At 37.5% G+C, this 19511-nt stretch overlaps 1 protein-coding gene across 10 annotated transcripts in view; it reads left to right on the forward strand.

Annotated features, from left to right (window-relative positions):
* The window catches only part of NCOA1 (nuclear receptor coactivator 1), a 239683-nt gene that overhangs the window by 11089 nt on the left and 209083 nt on the right, over positions 1-19511 (forward strand). The window lies entirely within an intron of this gene.

Raw genomic sequence — 19511 nt, forward strand, 5'->3', positions numbered from 1 at the left:
AAAAACCTTCAAAGGGTCTTCATTACTGTCAAGGTAAAATTGTTACTTAACCTAGCATTTAAAGCTTTCCAGTGTCTGGCACCAACCTGCATTTCTGGTCTCATTTCCCACTATTCTCCCCTAGTAAACTGTTCGAAATAAATTGTCAGTTTACTGTCCCTTAAACATCCCTTTGGCTTCTCTGTTTCTACTGCTTTACATAGTCCTTTCCCTGGAATGTTCTCTCTTATCTTACTCTATGCCTCTTGAAATTGTACTTATCCTTTAAAGCTCAGCTGAGATTCCACCTTGCTTGTGAATTGTTCAGAATATGAAATTTGAAAGTAATCTCTTCCTTCTATGAACTCTTTTAATATTTATTTTCCTTATTATTCATTTGACACTTTACTGCCTTGTACTGTGTGGAATTTTTTGTTTTCATGTGTCCTATCTCCCAAATTAGGGTATGAGAATGGCAAAAGGGGATTATGTTTTATATTTTGTCCTCTGCAGGGTGTGTCCTCTGCATCCACATAGTAAAATATTTGACAAATCACATTGATTAAATCATAATGCTACTTATTAATGTACTTCGAGAAAGAGACCTTTTTTTTTTTTTAATGTGTGCCTGGATTACTTGTACATATTATCTAGGGATTCTCTTTACTGGTTTCAGGGTATTTGGGAAATTGAATTGGAAATCAGATATTGCCTGGAGACCATGTAGTCCTACAGCGTAAGAAGTTGGCTGTCATGGGCTATGTTCAAAAGTCTGGGGAAGCCTGGTGAGTCATTGTTCTCCAGTGTTGAGTTCTACCTGCCATGGATAACAGAAAAACTTGTCTTCCTTCCTCTGTCTCCTTTGTCATCTTTGAGACACAAATTCCTAATGTCTTGGGGATTCCTATACTTCTGTTTTAACTTCTCAGCCCATTCTTCTCAATAAATTTTTATTGCATACTTATTGATTGATGGTGCTTTGGGGAGCCAGGAAGTTACTATATATATCTTAGGGTTCCTGCCCTTCAAGGAGATTATAATCTCCATAAGGGAGTCTCATTTGCTTTAAATCATACATGAATTAAAAAAATCATAGAAAAGATGTCATATGGGTATATATAACTATCTAGTTACTTGCTAACTGAGATATGTGGAAACTCCTGTAGCACTTACTATTTTTAGCACTCACTTGAAATTTATTATCATGTATACTTATTTCTGTTTTTACACGTGTCCTGTTACAGCAACCACATTGTAAATTATAGAGGGAGGAGCATTTATTATACTAGTTCTGTGTCAGTAGCACAGTGCTTTCATCATGCCTTACCCATCGTATACATACATAGTATGTTAATAATGATGCTAGGAGGCTGGCATGGTCTGGATAGGCTTCCTGGAGGAAGTGGAATTTGAATTAGATTTGTAGTATATGGAATATTAACTTATAACGTAGTCTCCGGGAACATGAGAAAAGGGGTCTGTAGTTAAAATAATAAAGTATGTTTGGTGCACTATCTGGAACATGGAACCTCTTTGGTTACTGTGCCTTTGGCCCTGAAGTGACCCTCATCACTTCCTCTTATGCAATCCATTGGTCGGTAGTAGTCACAGAGCAGCTGCTTAAGGGTCTAGGAAATGTGGGCAAGAAATACTTGGTGAGCAATAAATGTTTTACCATAGTAGAATTGGCTTGCTTTAGAGAGGTGAGTGAATACCAGAATTGGTAGGCCTTGCTTGGAGTCACTGAAGTAAAGAGGAATTGTTTTGTGCGTCAATCTAACTGGGATTTTTATTTTTACTTGTAAAAAGAACTTGTAATGTTGAATGGTAGACCTTGGGACAATTAAAGGAGAAATTTTAATAATGTCTCTACTTTAGGGGTAGGTAATATACATTATTTTAGTTTAGATGGTTTGCTAACATCTTTAGAGTATATATTTGAAACAGGTGGAAAGTGATTATTTGGTTTCAGTAAGACTGATCCATAGCTTTTCTACATATACTGTTTGACTGGTGACATTATGGGGTGAGAAAAGTGAGAGAGGGCATAAAGGGCTTTTCTGACACTATTGGAGACCTTTTGCTGTCTGAGGATTTCATAATATTTCTCCTTAGAATCCCTGGAAGTCTTTTCCCTCCCTCTTATCAACATAATGCTAAGTAATTAAAATCTGTTTTCTCAGTTTTTTGTTCGTCTTTTTTAAGATTTTATTTATTTATTAGAGAGAGAGGGAGAGAGATTGAGAGAACGAGTGGGAGAGGGGCAGAGGGAGAAGCAGACTCCCTGCAGAGCAGGGAGCCCTACATGGGACTCAATCCCAGGACCCTGGGATCATGACCTGAGCCAAAGGCAGATGCTTAACCGACTGCACCACCTAGGCACCCCTTTCATTCATCTTTTAATTCTTGGTTCAATAAGGACTATTGGGTGGTGGTTAAAATGTTGGCCAAGTATGCAGGATTAGGAAGCCCAGTTTCTTATTTATACATGAGGCTTATTTTCCTCCTAGTTTTATTAAAGTCATCAACCCTGAACTTTTTAGACTTTAGGCTTTCTTTATGACTGCATTCCAATAGCATTCATTTAAGTTTAAAAAATAAACCACATACGTAAATCATAGCTATATTCTAACAACAAATTCAAAGAAAGGAAGTATATAGAGTTAAAAGGTGAAAGTCTCTGTAGTGAATTATATGGCAGCTGTTAATTGAGGCTCCCCCCTCCCCCATTTCAGGTCACAGTATCTTTCCTGGTGGCCAAGGGATGGGCCTGTGACCTAGGCTGGATCTGTATGTATGTATGTATGTATGTATTTATTTATTTATTTATACTTTTTAAAAAATAGGGTGCGCACACAACGTGGGGCTTGAACTCACAACCCTGAGATCAAGAGTGCATGCTCTATTGACTGAGCCAGCCAGGTGGTCATAGTTTCTTTGGACACAGTGATTGCTGCAGAATAGCTATATAACCAATACAGGTTCAGAGCCTTTCCTTGAGACTGAAAAACAGATGTTGGACAGAGACAGGCTCATTCCCATTGGAGTTGCTAAACTGAGATAGAGTGTGCCTGGCCACATGAAGGAAGCCTGTCTACTCTAGGAAAGAATGAGGCCAACATACAGGGTGAAGCAGAGCTGACTGAAGCAGACGGTCTCTCTCATACTCAGAAATGCACCATCACACACATTCTCACATGCTTGCATGCGTGAGCATGGGGAGTCATTGGAACCTCTGGATCCACTTGAACCTTAAATTAGATCCACCCTATATATTCCAGTTAAATGAGCTAATCAGTTGTCTAACTTGCTTGTGCTAGTTTGAATCAGGTTTTTATCTGTTGGAACTGAAAGTTCTGACTAATTCAGACCCCTTTTGGCATCTATCCCTCCTTTCTTCCCTAGCCTCCCCACCCTTCCATAGGATCATATTTTTTGAATTGTCATAGACTTTCTAAACTTAATGTCATGGGAACTTTTTTATGTCAGAATATGAAGGAGCCATTTTATCTTTGCATAAAATGCTACATAGCTGTTACATTAGATGTATATTCTGTAATTTATCTGTCTTTCTCCATTTTGGTGGACATTTGGGTATCGAGTTTTTTGCTGTTGTAAGCTATGTTTTGGTAGACAGCCTAGTTTGTACTTTTTTGCACATGTTTGAGAACATACTTATGGAATTAATGGTTATGCACATTTAAAATATTGATGTCCTTTCAAAATGTTACCCCAAAAGCTATATCAGTTTACACTTCTACCAACAGTATATTATAGTTGCTGCTTTCCCCAACTTTATCAACTCTGGATATTATCAGTCATTTCTATCTGGGCCCTATTTGATGGGTGAAAATGGTATAACAGCATTGTTGTAATTTGCAGTTCCCTGATTATTGATAAAGTTGTTCCTCTTATGAGATGTTTATTGTATGTTGGATTTTTTCCCTCTAAGGTTCTTTTATTCATATTGTTCACTTTCAGAGGAAAATTTTGGCCCTATAAGAAAATACTTTCTTGGCTCACCTCCATGGAGAGGTGGGCTGGCTGCTTGGTATCTTTAGCAGTTAGGCTCTTTAATTTTCTTTCTTTCTTTTTTTTTTTTTTTTAAGATTTTATTTATTTATTTGAGAGAGAGAGAGAGTATAAGAGGGGGGAGCGGGAGAGGGAGAAGCAGACTCCCTGCTGAGCAGGGAGCCCGATGTGGGACTCGATCCCGGGACTCCAGGATCATGACCTGAGCCGAAGGCAGTTGCTTAACCAACTGAGCCACCCAGGCGTCCTCTTTAATTTTCATAAGAGGATATTAACCTGACTCTGTACTTGAGTGTGAAAGTATTTAGTCTACCTGTAATTGGCAGTATAGAATAGCTTCGCTCTAGTGAGTATGTATCCACTTACTTTGCTGCCCAATTCTTATCAAAAATCTACCAGTCAGAAACAGCACTCTCTGAGAATTGCTTAAACACATTCAATCCATGTTCTAGAAACAGTTTTTACTTGGATCAAGCCAGAATACCAGAAAGCTAAGTATATAGATTGCATTGTTTTAGAATGGGGTAGAATTACTTTACGGAATTGTTATTTGGTATAATGCAATCAACCTTTATTGAGGGCCATTAAAATAAACAGCTTTATAAAATTTAGTACTCTTATTATACTCTTACTATAGAATTCTTGTGAGCCTATCATCTCCTTTATCATAGTGCCCTTATTGATGTTGTAATTCTGCTACTACTGTTACTATTAGCAGCTACCTGGAGGACTAAGACTGAGCACAAAATGAGCAAATGGCTGATGGTGAATACTCTTGCCCAAAAGGAGACACCATTCTGGTTGAGGGGTTATGTAATAGTTTGGAGTGTGGACTCTGGAGCCAGATTCCCTGGGCTGGAAACCTGGCTCTGCTGCTTCCTAGTTGTGTGCTGCTTAACCTCTTGGTGCCTTAGTTTTCTCATTTGTGAAGTAGGGTAATAATTGTACCTACCTGTACAAGGTTGTTGTGAGAATTCTGTGAGTTTACAAGGGTTGGGGGTAGGGACCTGGGGAATTGGATGAAGGTGGCCCAAGGTATAAACTTCCAGTTATAAGTCCTAGGGATGTAATGTAATGTACAGCATGATGGCTATAGTTAAAGACTGCTGTAAGATATATTTGAAAGTCACTAAGAGAGGAGATCCTAAGAGTTCTCATCACAAGTTAAAGAAAAACATTTTTTTTTCTTTTTTTATGTATCTGTACTACATGATGGATGTTAACTGAACTTACTGTGGTCATCACTTCACAATATATATAAGTTAAATCATTATGTTGTATACCTTAAACTTACACAGCGCTGTATGTCAGTTATCACTCAATAAAACTGGGGAAAAAACTGAACTAAAATAAACTGACCAAAAAAAAAAAAATTCTTTGAGTTTAAACATGTAAAACGCTTGGAATATGCCCAGCCCAGCACACATGCAATGAAAAAGAGCTGCTGCTGTTCCCCCCCGCCCATTTTTTTTTCTTATAGTAAGATACACATAACATAAAATTTACCATCTTCACCATTTTTAAGTGTATAGTTCAAGCTGCCCTCATCACCATTATTGTTTGAACCCATGTAGTAACTTTTTCCTCAGGTCTTGGTACCAGGAAAAGCTGTCTTTCCCCTGACTGGCTGGTCTGCTTGTATTACACAGTCATGACTCCTGTAGCCCATGGTATTTCTCTCCGTGCAAGGGAACTCAGTCAAATGGGCAGTCCTTCCCTTGCAACTTCATAGGACCTTGTGGCTTATAGTTTGTGTGAATTTACCCCTTACTTCATCTTATTTTCTTCCCTCACTTTCTCCTTGCCCCAGTCTCATCACTTCCTTCTTTTTAATTCTAATGCTCTCTGTGAGCTCACATCTTTTTTAGAATACCATTGACATAAACAATCTGCATTACAGCAGGTGCCCATGTTGAAATTTCAGATTAATTTTCATTCAGTTTACCTTAACTGACTGCTTCTTGATGACACGGAGGTGCTGTAATTTTCATTAAGATATCTGAAATCTCATCATAGGATGGGTTGCTTCTGGGAAGGTTCCTGTTGACAGCTAATCCTGTTCACGCTGTGGGTTTTCTTTTAAGCTTCAGTTAAAAAAGTGTTCCTTCCTGACTTTTCTTGTTTGTTTTTTCCCTTGACCTTTGATCCAGCCATCTCTTGTAGATTGGGAGAGGGGTTTGGGGAGGATCATTTTAAGAACCTATAAATTTGTAGTCTTTAAAAAATACTCTTCAGAGTAAGACTTTTATCATAGATGTAGCACAGAAAAAGTAAAAGCAATATTGTTATTGCTTTTCTTTTAAAAACCAGAATGGTGATTTGTTGATTTACAAGGGGTAAAAAGAAATGTCTGAAAGCCTAAAATATTCCTGAATATTTCTGGTTATGTCCTAATGTATTCTCTCCCCCAAGCAGATAATACCTGGGGCTGATGCTATGCCTTTTTTGGGGGGAGAATCAAAAAAGTTTTTTTGATACCAGGATTGGTTGAAATGTCTTTTAAATCCTTTTTAAATTTGTAGATTCCTTCTTTCATTTTTTTTTTTCCTTGAATTTATATGTTGAAGAACCTGGGTGGTTTGTCCTATAGAATTTGTTACATTCTGGATTTCTGTTTAGTTTAACATATTTCTCTCCCCTCTATGTATGTAAATTGGTAGTTTGACATAGAAGCTTGATTAAGATTTAATTTTGTGTGTGGGGGGGCAAGACGACTTTATAGATAGTATTATGAGACACATATAATGTTTGGTTGTCTTTTGGTGATGTTAGCAGCTATTGGTATTGCTATTGGTTTTTGATTCTTAAAATCCTAGCGCGATCACCATGGCGTCTAGATAACAGGGAGGTATTGCCTACAAATGCTACGTAGAGTCTATGCCATGCAGTAGGACTCCTGGTGACCATTTGAGAATGAAGCTGTGTGGTGTGGAATCAAAGAAGACCTAAGTTTCAGTCTTGGCTCCTGTGTTGAGGAGCTGTTTGATCCTTTTTTTTAAAGATTTTATTTATTTATCTGAGAATGAGAGAGAGAACACGAGAGGAGAGAGGGTCAGAAGCAGAAGCAGACTCCCCGCTGAGCAGGGAGCCTGACGCGGGACTCGATCCTGGGACTCCAGAATCATGACCTGAGCCAAAGGCAGTCGCTTAACCAACTGAGCCACCCAGGTGCCCAGAGGAGCTGTTTGATCTTGCCTAATTAACAGCAACAGTAGTAGCAGCTACCATTCCTTTAGTGTTTATTTTACACCAGGTTCTGTACTAAGTGCTTTCTATACGTTGTGCAATCTAATCCTTATAACTATGCTGTGAGGCAGGCATTATCATCTTTATTTTGCAGTTCACATTGCTGAGTAGTGAAGCAGGGATTCAAGCCCTGCTTCACTCCAATCTTGTGCTCTTAATAGCTCTGTTCTTCCATGTCTGTAAAAGGGGGTATAAATAGAGCTGCCTTATCTATCTTGTGGGGTTAACGAGGTACTGTGTGTGAAAGTGCCTTGAAAAATATTATAGATGTTAAAATGAGAAGTGTGCTGGGCTGGCAATACACAGGAAAGGTGAAAGTGGAGGCCTTTGCCTTTGGCTAAGTGATAGTGAAAAGTGTGGACGGAAAGAAAGCTCTGGTCACTTTCTAACTTCTGTTTCCATTACTACTGCTGTTGACATGTGGGAGAGTTCCCTTCTCTTGTTAAAATTGACAGCGATAGAGATTTTATGTGTGGTAAATGTCATATGTCAGAGGTCGCTTAAGAGTCTCTAGGTGAGTAGTGATGTCTTGGTTTTACTCCATGGGCCACATATGTAGGCTCATTACAGGTATTTTTAACTGAGAGAGCAAGAGTGTAGTCACAGTTCTTTTTCTAAAAGGATAAATATTTATTAAAAGTAGGGGAAGTGCTAACTGAATTTGTAATGTAATATTTCTTTAGCCGGATAGTGGGTATATCTGTTAAAATTATTTTCAGTACCTTTTTTGCATGCCTGAAATATTTTATAGTTAATAAAGCTATTATTTAAAGTGCTAACCACAACATTTGCATGTGTAACAGACAAGAGAAATGGGCCTGAAGTTAGTACCTTCAGGTCTAACCTTCAGCAATTTGTTATCCATGATCATTTGATAATGAGTACATGGACAACTGTGTTGAGATCTGTTGTCATTTCCAGCTCAAAGGCAGAGGATATTGTGATTGATGACTGATGTCTGCCTGAGGCTGACATGCAGAGCGTAGGAAAATGTGTTTTGTTTTGCTAAATGTTGGTAAGCCCTGGAGCTTGACCTGTACACATTTTCTTGGTACTGTGCTTATTGCAGTTCTTCTGTTACTCTGGGAATCGTACTGTCATTTTGTATCTACTGTGGTGAAATATTTAGGATTTGATTATGATATTCCCAAGAAAGATTTCCATTTATGTATGTATGTATGTATATAGGCTCCACACCCAGCGGGGGCACAGTGTGGGGCTTGAACTCACAACCCTGGGGTCAAGACCTGAGCTGAGATCATGAGTCGGACACTTGCGAGATACCCAAGCGCCCCTTCCTATTTATTTTTATTATTATTTTTTGAGATGTAATTCACATATCATAAAATTACCCTTTTAACGTAGCTTTTAGTATACTCACAAAGTTATGCAAGTATTATCACTAATATCAGACTATTTCATCACCCCCAAAAGAAATCCCATGGAACCATACAATATTTGATCTTTTGTCTCTCTCTTCTTTGACTTTGCATCGTGTTTTCAGGGTTCATTCAGATTGGAGCATGTATAGCTTTTCATTCCATTTTATGGCCAAAAAATAGTCCGTTGTATGGATAGACCACATTTTTTTTTTTTTTTTTAAAGATTTTATTTATTTATTTGAGACAGAGAGAATGAGAGAGAGAGCACATGAGAAGGGGGAGGGTCAGAGGGAGAAGCAGGCTCCCTGCCGAGCAGGGAGCCCGATGCGGGACTCGATCCAGGGACTCCAGGATCATGACCTGAGCCGAAGGCAGTCGCTTAACCAACTGAGCCACCCAGGCGCCCAGGATAGACCACATTTTATTTATCTGTTCAACTGTTGATGGACATTTGAGTTATTTCTACTTTTTGACTATTATGAATAATGCTATCAACTTTCATGTCCAAGTTTTTACATGGACGTGTGTTTTCCTTTCTTTTATTAATACACTTAGGAGTGGAATTGCTGGGTCATATGGTTAACTTTGTGTTTAACATTTTGAGGAATACAAACTGTTTTCCCAAGTGGCTGTACCATTTCACATTCCTACCAGCAGTGGATGAGGGTTCTGATTCCTCCACCTCCTCTCCAGCACTTATTATATGACTCTTTGATTCCAGCCATCCTAGCAAGGGTGAAGAGGCATTGTAATTTGATATGTGCTTCCCTAATGACTAAGATGTGGAACATCTTTTCATCTGCTTATTGGCCATTCATACATCTTTTTGAGAGAAATGTCTACTCAAATATTTTGCCTGTTTTAAAGTTTGGGTATTTGCCTTCTTATTATTGGATATTAAGAGTTCTTTATATATTTTAGATATGAGTCCCATATCAAATATATGATTTGCAAATACACCCACCCATCATGCGGATAGTGTTTTCACTTTCTTGATGGTGTCCCCTGAGGCACAAAAGTTTTCAATTTTGATGAAGTCCAATTTATCTTTTTTTTCCTTGTGCCTTTGGCATCATAACTGAGAAATGCTTGCCTAATCCAAGGTGATGAAAACTTATGCCTATGTTTTTTTCTAAGAGTTTTATAGTTTTTTTTTTTTAAAAGATTTTTATTTATTTATTTGACAGAGAGAGACACAGCGAGAGCAGGAACACAGCAGGGGGAGTGGGAGAGGGAGAATCAGGCTTCCTGCTGAGCAGGGAGCCCAGTGTGGGACTCGATCCCAGCACCCTGGGATCATGACCTGAGCTGAAGGCAGACGCCCAACGACCGAGCCACCCAGGCGCCCAAGAGTTTTATAGTTTTAGCACTTAACATTTAAATCTTTGATACATTTTGAGTTAATTTTTCTGTGTGGTATGAGGTAGATTTCAGTTCTTTTTGCAACAGAGATAAAGCTCATTGTTTTTTAAATTTGCACGTCAGCAAGACCCTCTGATTCTGATTCACCTCACTTGATAATATTTTAATCAGTATATGATTTCCTGCCACTTCATTTGTTTCACTTCTGACTCCCTGCTAATGAGTTTAAGTGGAGTTTCTTTACCAAAGCCATGTTAACCTTTGCACTTAAAAATGTGAGAATTAGGAGGAAGTTTATTCATCACACAGTCCAACCTCTTACCAGAGTAAAAGCTTCAACATCGGTGACAGAAAGGCTTTCAACTTCTTTTTGGACACTTTCAGAGATGGTTAGTTCACTGAATTGTATTGCACTATAATGCAGTAGTTACATTAAGAAATCTTACCTAATCAAAAATCATGTTACAGGGGCGCCTGGGTGGCTCAGTCGTTAAGCGTCTGCCTTCGGCTCAGGTCATGTTCCCAGGGTCCTGGGATCGGGCCCCACATCAGGCTCCCTGCTTGTCGGGAAGCCTGCTTCTCCCTCCCCCACTCCCCCTACTTGTGTTGCCTCTCTCGCTGTGTCTCTTGTCTGTCAAAAAAAAAAAAAATCATGTTATAAATAAATGTTTCAGAGGGAAATGGTAGTTATCAAGCTTATCAGTAGTTTATCACAGTTTTAATAATTTTATTTTTCCTGTAGCAATTTAAGTTAAAAGGAATTGCTGATTATATCATGTTATGGATGGAAAGTTTGTATCACCCCAAAATTCATATGTTGAAGCCCTAACCCCCAGTGTGCCATTGTCAGAAGGTGGGGCCTTTTGGTGGTAATTAGGTTTAGATGAGGTCATGAGGGCGGAGTCCTTGCCATGGGATTAATGTCCTCATAAGAAGATACTAGAGAGCTTGCCCCACCCCCCACGGCTCCCTAGCCTGTGAGGATACCGCAAGAAGGCAGGTATCTATACACCGGAAGAGGGAGGGCCCTCATGAGACAGGGAATCTACTGGCACCTTGATCTTGGACTTCCCAGGCTTCAGAACTGTGAGAAATAGATGTTTGTTGTCTAAGCCCTGTAGTCTATGATATTTTGTTATAGCAGCCATAACTAACTAAGACATATCATAACCCACAGTGTTTTATAATTAAATGAGAGCATTATACCCACCAGCACAGTAGGAGAATGCTTATATTCCTAGAGCAATTCAGCTCAGTTTTAAAAAGCTAATGGTTAGAACATTTATTCTTTTATTCAGCTGGAATATTTCCCCTGGTAACAGCTCTCCATTTTATCAATGTCCTCTTAAAACTTGGCGTCTAAAATTAAAGTCAGTACTTCACGTATGCACATAGTAGTACAAAGTATGGTTGGCTGATAGTTTTTGATTCTTTTTATATAACCCAGAATTAAGCTGTTTTTAGTAGCCATATCTTTGGAGCTTATATTGAACTTATGATCAAATGAAACCCCTTTTTAACAATGTACTAAACTGCGTGTCCCATTCCTTTGAAACTTCTTAGAGTTGCTGTGAAAGTTACTTTAAAATTGGGCTCTTCTCTGTGGCTTATTCGCTGTATGACCTAAGCCAAGATACCGAATTTCTTTGACCTCATTTATCTGTCAAATGGAGATAATACCTCCATTTTCACATTGTTGTTTGGGGATTTAATTAGATGAGTTGTGCCTATGCGTGCATATGCCTCTAGCACTCCAAATGGAAATAGCTTGTGAAAACCGTCTTCTGTCACAGGTGCTTCTTTGCTGGCTTTACTTACTCTTGGTCAGATATTGACTATTTGTTAAATAGAATCCACCCAGTTCAGATCTCTGTATATCTTGAATTGATAGGAAATATTTCAAACATGCAGAAGAGAATGAAGAATAGAAGAAAAATTATTCCATGTACCATCTACCTAACTTAATTGGCTCTTCACATTTTGCTGTATTTGCTTCAGATTTTTTTTTTAAATTTTATTTATTTATTAGCGAGAGAGAGAGTAGAGAGTGCGTGGGCACAAGCGGGGGGAGTGGCAGGCAGAGGAAGAGAGAGAAGCAGGCTCTCCGCTGAGCAGGGAGCCCAATGTGGGGCTCGGATCCCAGGACCCTTGGGATCATGACCTGAGCCGAAGGCAGATGCTTAACTGACTGAGCCACCCAGGCGCCCCTGCTTCAGATTTTTTTAAAAGAAGTAAAATACTGTGGAGTTGAACCCTCTGTGCACCATTCTTTCTCACTTTTCCTTCCTACCCATTCCCTAGAGGTAAACACTATCCTGAATATATTTGTTTCCTTAAATAATGTAACTGTTTTGCATGTTTTTAAAGTATAGATACATACTGTACTGCAATATGCTCTTGAAATGTACTTTTTCTTCCTCATCATTTTTCTATTGCAGTTACATGGTAATTTATTTACTCATTTGCCTTTGGGTAGTTATTAAGTAGTTATCAATTTTTTATTACTAGACAATGTTGCAGTGACCATTCCTGAACTTTCTTCTTGTGAATATGTGTGAATTTCTATAGAGAACATGTAGAGAGTGTGTGTGTGTGTGTGTGTGTGTGTCTGTGTATGTGTAGGCTTGGAATCACTGATTGAGGAGTATATGCCTCTTCAGTTTTGGAGAATAATTTGACATTACTTAATAAAGTACACCAATTTAGACATTACTGCCAGAGTGAAAGTTTTACTTTCCCTACATTTCCTCCACCAAGTTTTAGCATTATCTAAAATAATGAATTCATCAGGTTCTAGAGGGTGAGCAGTTATTAGGTTTAACAGTTTCTCTGGCCAACTTTAGAAGCCCTTGGCGTGTGTAAGGAAACACTTATACTATCAAATGAACAGGCTCTGGAACTGTGTGGCTCCAGGTTTGTGTCTCACTTACTCTGGTATAACCCATCATTCATTTGACAGGTTTAGTTGAAAAATAGCAACTTTTAATTTCTTGGCAATAACACAGTGCTATAAGCATTGGAAAAGTCTTCATTGCCTATATTTTATTTGATTATATTCTATGTAGAGCAAGTAAAGTAAGATTCTAGTCTCTAGCAATTGTGACTTAAAATAAATAATATTAGCCAACTAATAAAATTGGTATAGGATATACTAGGGTAATAAAATGTAAACATAAATAGAAAGTTAAATTTTTATGGTTTAAGACTTTGACATTGAAAGACATTTGTGATCATTTATACAAAGTAAATATGGTTAAGTGTAGTATAATGAGTGAATCTGTAGTATGGTTATGTTCTGATGTGTGCTGATAGTTCGAAGACAAAGACAATGTGTGTTTATTGGATTAAGAAGCAAATGTGTGAGCCAGAAATAAAGGTGCTTATCACATCTTGACCCTTACTCAAGCTCCAGGTATCAGAATAACTTATAGCTGTTAAATCTAGTTTAAGCATTAAGAAAGAGCTTATCTTTAATTTTTAAAAAGTAGTATTAAAAACATATTTCTTCTGAAGTTCCTAATTTTTAAATGTACATTTACGAATAACTTATTTTGGGGACATTTACTTTGGCACCCATGCTAAATTTATTTCTCCTTTGGTATTTTGAGAGATTTAAGGTCATTCATGTTATATTACTTGGTTGAAAACTGTCTTGCTGTGTTGCTTGCTTGCTTGTTTTGTCCCCCTTGTTAGGAAAGGAAAATGCAATATTGTGGAATGTAGGGAAAAGTATTTAAAAGTAGAAGGGAGAAAAACTTAGAGCAAGTAACTAGCCATATATAGTCCTATCCCTAGACAAAAGCTGTTAATAATTGTTGGATTTCTGAAAGTTACAGTATGGATTTATAATTTTATTCAGAATTTTTGGTGTTTTTTTCCAAAGCAAATAACTGTTCTTTAATTTTTTGGATCAGGAGTTAAAAACAAACAAAAGCAAACAAAAACAAACAAGAAACAGGAAACTTCAGTGAATTTCTTTCAAGAAAGAAGGTATTCTTAGTCTGTCACGGAGGAACAGCCATAGCGGCTCAGCTAGCGGTAGTCCGTCCGCTCTGAGCTGCCTGAATGTGACCTCCTGCTGTCGGCTGCCTGGTGGTAAACAGGCCGAACCTTGCTCTGCAGGCTGTAAAGGCACAAGTGACATGGACCCTGACCTACAAAATATATTTTTTCTTTTTATGAATAGGAATAGGGTTTTCCCCTTTTTAATTGAGGAGGAGCAAAGACAAAAGTTCACCAAGCTATAAATGCAAATAATTATGTTATTGTTGTTACCTGAGCCAAACTAATGGCCACCTTTATGAAATGTTAGTAATAATTGTAGTAGTAGAGTTTACATTAAAAAAAAATTTGGCCTAACCTTCCCTTTAATTCTCAGTCTGGTATCTGACCTTTTAGTCTCTTCTCCCATCTGTTAGTTTCATCTTTCTCCCTCTCTGGTACTCCTCTGTTTTACTTATTGATTTAAAACTGCCTCTCTAACCTTTTCTGCAATGTACTCTCCTCTCTATCCAGCTTTCTTCCATCTTTGATATATCTTTAATATAATATGTTAATATACCGGTGTTTTTTTCTACACACACCCTGTAACCACATAATCACACCATTTTGTTTGTTATACACAGTGTTTTAATTTCTGTTGAATTTGAGTGCTTTAAGGATGTATTCTGTTCAGTAAGATATAGTCCCTACTTCTTCCTGTTGGCTTGAACTTGCCCCATTTACACACTTTTGTTACTTTGGTGATTGTAGGGATTTGAATTTATACTTTTTATACTATACTATATACTATATTCTCTGTGAAAATGCAGGAATGGAGCCATACACATATGTTAAATTGATTTTTGGCAAAGGTGCCAAAGCGGTTCAGTGGCAAAAGGGCACTCTTCAACAAATGGTGCTGGACAACTGGATAGCCACATGCAAAAAACGGACTTTGATCCATATTTTGTACCATAGTAAAAGAAAAAAATTAACTCCAAATGGATCATAGAACTAAATATAAAACCTAAAATTTTTTAGAAAAAGGATAGTATAAATCCTTTGTGACCACTGGTTAGGCAAAGATTTCTTAGGTTCAACAGAAAAGATGTGATCTAGGAAAGAAACTGATAAATTGGATGTCATCAAAATTGAGAATTTTTGACCTTCAAAATTAAGAGTGTGAAAAAAAATAGCCATCAGAGAAATGGACACCGAAGCACAAGGAGATACCACTTCACATCCAAAAAGGTCAGATAATAAGTGTTTATGAGAATGTGGAGAAATCAGAATCTTCAAACACTGGTGGGAATATAAAGTGGTGCGGTCACTTTGGAAAACATTCTGGCAGTTTCTTGGATATACTGCTGAATTCCTTCAAGTCTTTGTTCCAATCTCACCTTGAGTAAAGGAGATCTACCCATACCATCCTATTTAGTGTCATAATTTTTCCCTTCCCTTCTTTTTCACTCACAATCCATTTCCCTGCTCTTTTTTAACCCCCTAATACATACCACCTTATATATATATTTTAATATCATCTTACAAAGTACTGCATGATTTACTTATTTGTGTTTATTGTTTGCCTCTTCACATTGGAATGTAAATTCTATGAGGCCAGGATAGAATAGTGCCTGACGTAAAGTGGCCTCTCATTAAATGTTTGTTGACTGAGTGAATGAAAGCGGGGCTGACTCCAGATCTCATGCTCTCAATCACTGTGATATACTGCTTCTCTAACAATGATTATTGAGTTTTCATAATGACTTAATTTTTATAATGATTCAGTGACTATATAATACTTCATCTAGTTGTGCTATAATTTATTAAACTCTTTCTTGTCATGTAGTTTATATCTGAAGGATAGAGTCATCCATTCAGCAAACATTTAGAAGGCTTTGGAATCAGGCTTTGTGTGCCAGCCTCATAAAGATGAGGAAGATGTGGGCCTTGTTCTCCAGGACCTGTCAGTCTGTAGTGATGGTACATACAGCGGCAGTTATTATAATGGTGCCTGATAAGGGCACATAGTAGAGGCGTTTTGAAGCTACAAGTAGAATACACCAGATTGGTGCCCAACTCTGTGGGAGCTAGAGGTTGGGTCCTGATTTGGGGGGAGGAAGGACAGCTGAACAAAAGGATGCAGTGATCAAAATGTGCATTGAGGGGTGTTTTGGCCAGATACTAAAATAGATGAGAAGAGGACTGATGATTGTCAAGGGTGAAAAAGGTGAAGTACAACTTTAATCATTAGCAATACAGTGTTTTCTAGTAATTTGTAGTGTGACACATCATTGTAATTTGAGGAAGGTTCTTCTAAAAGCCTGAAAGAGGTAATACATTTAGTTTGTATTTATCTTAAAATATGTATTACTCATTACTCTTAGAAGGTAGGATTGAGTACTTAGAATTCCTTTAAACTACAAACAATGGGTATTATAAACTAATAGTTATAGAAGTGAACACTTTTTGAGTATTTATTACATACCAGGCACTGTTCTAAACATTTTACACATTTACACATATAAGTTCAGAATAATATATTTTACAGGGGCCCTGGGTGGCACAGTCGGTTAAGCGTCCAACTCTTGGTTTCGGCTCAGGTCATGATCTCAGGGCCATGGGATCCTGGGATCTAGTGGTATTGGGCTCTGCACTCAGCAGGGAGTCTGCTTGAGATTCTCTCCCTCTCCCTCTGCCCCTCCCTCCTGCTCACACACACTCTCTCTCTAAAATAAATAAATAAATCTTTAAAAAAAGAATAATTTACCTTCAGATATATGTACAGTCAAGTCATGATTATCTTTAGGTAGATTATTTATTTGTATTTGGATTATCCATTCATTTCAAAAGACATCTTTGTTGACGGTGTCCTTCTACCTTCCCCTCAATATTCTCCCAGTTGTTTTTATTATACCTAACCAGCTCACCCCATATCATCATTTGTACCTGCATTTTAAAATGGATAAATAGATCGTTTTTGTCTTTCTTCCACATTTGTTGATACTTGATGGGAGAGCAGATGTCATGTAAGCCTAAGAAAAGTATATAGACTCATTTTCCTCATTCTTAGAATTTTCCTAACTTCTTAATATTTTATTTATCTATTTGAGGTTTTTCTCTAATTACAATTTATTCATTTACACAAGTACCAATAGAAGCCATTTTTTCCCAGTCCTATTTATTATCAGACTCCCTCTGGCCATAAATCAGGGATACAATTCTTAAAAACCATAGGCTTTTAAAGAATTTGAAGGTTCAGAATTAGAGGAAGGGGAATAGCTATGAAACAGAATCCACTTATAGGAGCTGATTTCAGACAAGGCTTATGTTGGACTTTACACAAGAATGTCCTCACCTCCATGATGATTTTTTAAATTTTACTTTGCTATGTTTCCTGAAATTCTGTCTATTAAGCATTGATTTGGATAGACAAATACCTGCTTCTGAAATACCTCTGGTTAGGTTAAGAGAGTTTATAATCTGTTCCAGTCAGATTGCCTCTCCACCTCTAGTTGTGATTAGCAGGGAGAAATGTAATATTGGAGATCAGGGTTATTATGCTAAGTTGGGGCAGCCAGAGTAGGGTTCTAGAGTGTAGGAGAATTTGAGGGTACTGAGATTAGGGAAGGGGGGCATGGAGAGTGCTGTGCAGAAATGTGGAATTCACAAAAGACAAATTGCTTTAGTAAAAAATTACTAGAGATGACACTTTAGGGAGTGACCACTTTAAGGGAAAAAGGACATTTTTTTCTTTAAGCCTGTCTTGTTCTGATGAGCTCCTGCTCACATGCTCAGAACTTAGGTTGATTCTTCAATGTAGTCTCATTTTCCATGTTTGGGAGACTAGTATGGGGGTGAAGATTAGGTTGAATTTGGGAAAGATAAAAGCAAATAAAGTGTGACTCCACTATAGTTAATGTTATAGTAGAGCTTTATAAAATAAGCACTGTGGACTAGCCTGCCAATTGTGACCATCATTTGTGACATTTCTTTCATAGGCATTTGCATATAAAATGTTAAATGGCTAACATATGGTTAAAATTAAGGATACAATTTGTTTTAGAGAACAAAGACTTCATTTTAAGGATAAAGATTAGGGAAAAATGTGAGATTTGTAAGGGACCTTTCTTTTTTTTTAAATTGAGGTATAATTGACATATTATTGGCCTTATATTACTTTCAGGTGTACAGTGTAATGATTTGATGTTTGCATACACTGAAATTATCAAATAAGTCTAACTACCATCTGTCACCATATAGAATTACATTTTTTTTTTCCTTTTTCTGGTGATGAGATTTTAGGATTTATTCTCTTGGCAACTTTCAAATATGTGCTACAATAATATTAACTGTAGTGACCATGTTGCATATTACATCCTCATGACTTACTTATTTTATAGCTGGAAGTTTGTATGTTTTGACCCCCTGGGACCTTTGGTTTTTTTTTTTTTTAGTCCATCTCTCTTCTGTTTAACTTTAGCAATAATGATTGTGAGGTTGACTTCTTTATTATTTACTTACTGGTCCTAGTTATATGCTCTGAAGTCGTATAGAACACATCTCTGTCCATTTTGATATGTCAAGGGTTCAGATATTTGATGACTGTTTCCATGTCTCTTTATGATGATAGCTATTCTGTCTTCCTATAATCTCTTTTTCAGGCTAATTTCCATAGCCTGATTGTTTCTTGTGTGCCATTGCTTTCAGACTTGGAAGTCCTTCTAGATAATCTCTTAAGTCCTTTAAATCATGGTATTCAAAGACTTCATCTAATGGTTTAAATGTGATCATGATCAGCTGAGATTAGAAAGGGTCTATTTTGTCAGTGTGATCAAGATAGTCCAAGTTTGCAAATTTTTTTTTTTTTGTCTTTTAAATGACTGTATCCTACAGTTTGTTCCTATTAACTACTTTGGTCATATAAGCCTATAGATGATTTTATTTATGTATTTACCTATTTATATACCTATGTATTTATTTTCATAATTGGCTATTAAGCCAGGTCTGCCTGTCTTCATTTTAACTTTAGAGAAGAGAATGGTGGAGGAAATCAAGCCGTGGATGTTAGGGGCAAAAAGATTTGGGTTTTGCTATTTATTAATAAAGTGCCTTGGATTATTGACTTGGCTTTTTTTGTTTTTGTTTTTTATTTTTTTAAAAATATTTTATTTATTTATTTGACAGAGACAGAGCGAGAGAGGGAACACAAGCAGGGGGAGTGGGAGAGGGAGAAGCAGGCTTTCCGCTGAGCAGGGAGCCCGTTCGGGGTGCGATCCCAGGACCCTGGGACCACGACCTGAGCCGAAGGCAGATGCTTAACGACTGAGCCACCCAGGTGCCCCCGTTGTTTTTTAAAGATTTTATTTTTAAGTGATCTCTACACCCAGCATGGGGCTTGAACTTAAAACCCAGAGATCAAGAGTCACACGCTATACTGACAGAGCAAGCCAATTGTTTGTTTTGTTTTTTTTAATTTAATTTTGTTATGTTATGTTAATCACCATACATTACATCATTAGTTTTTGC

Source organism: Halichoerus grypus, chromosome 10 (assembly GCF_964656455.1).
Source record: "Halichoerus grypus chromosome 10, mHalGry1.hap1.1, whole genome shotgun sequence".
NCBI lineage: Eukaryota > Metazoa > Chordata > Mammalia > Carnivora > Phocidae > Halichoerus > Halichoerus grypus.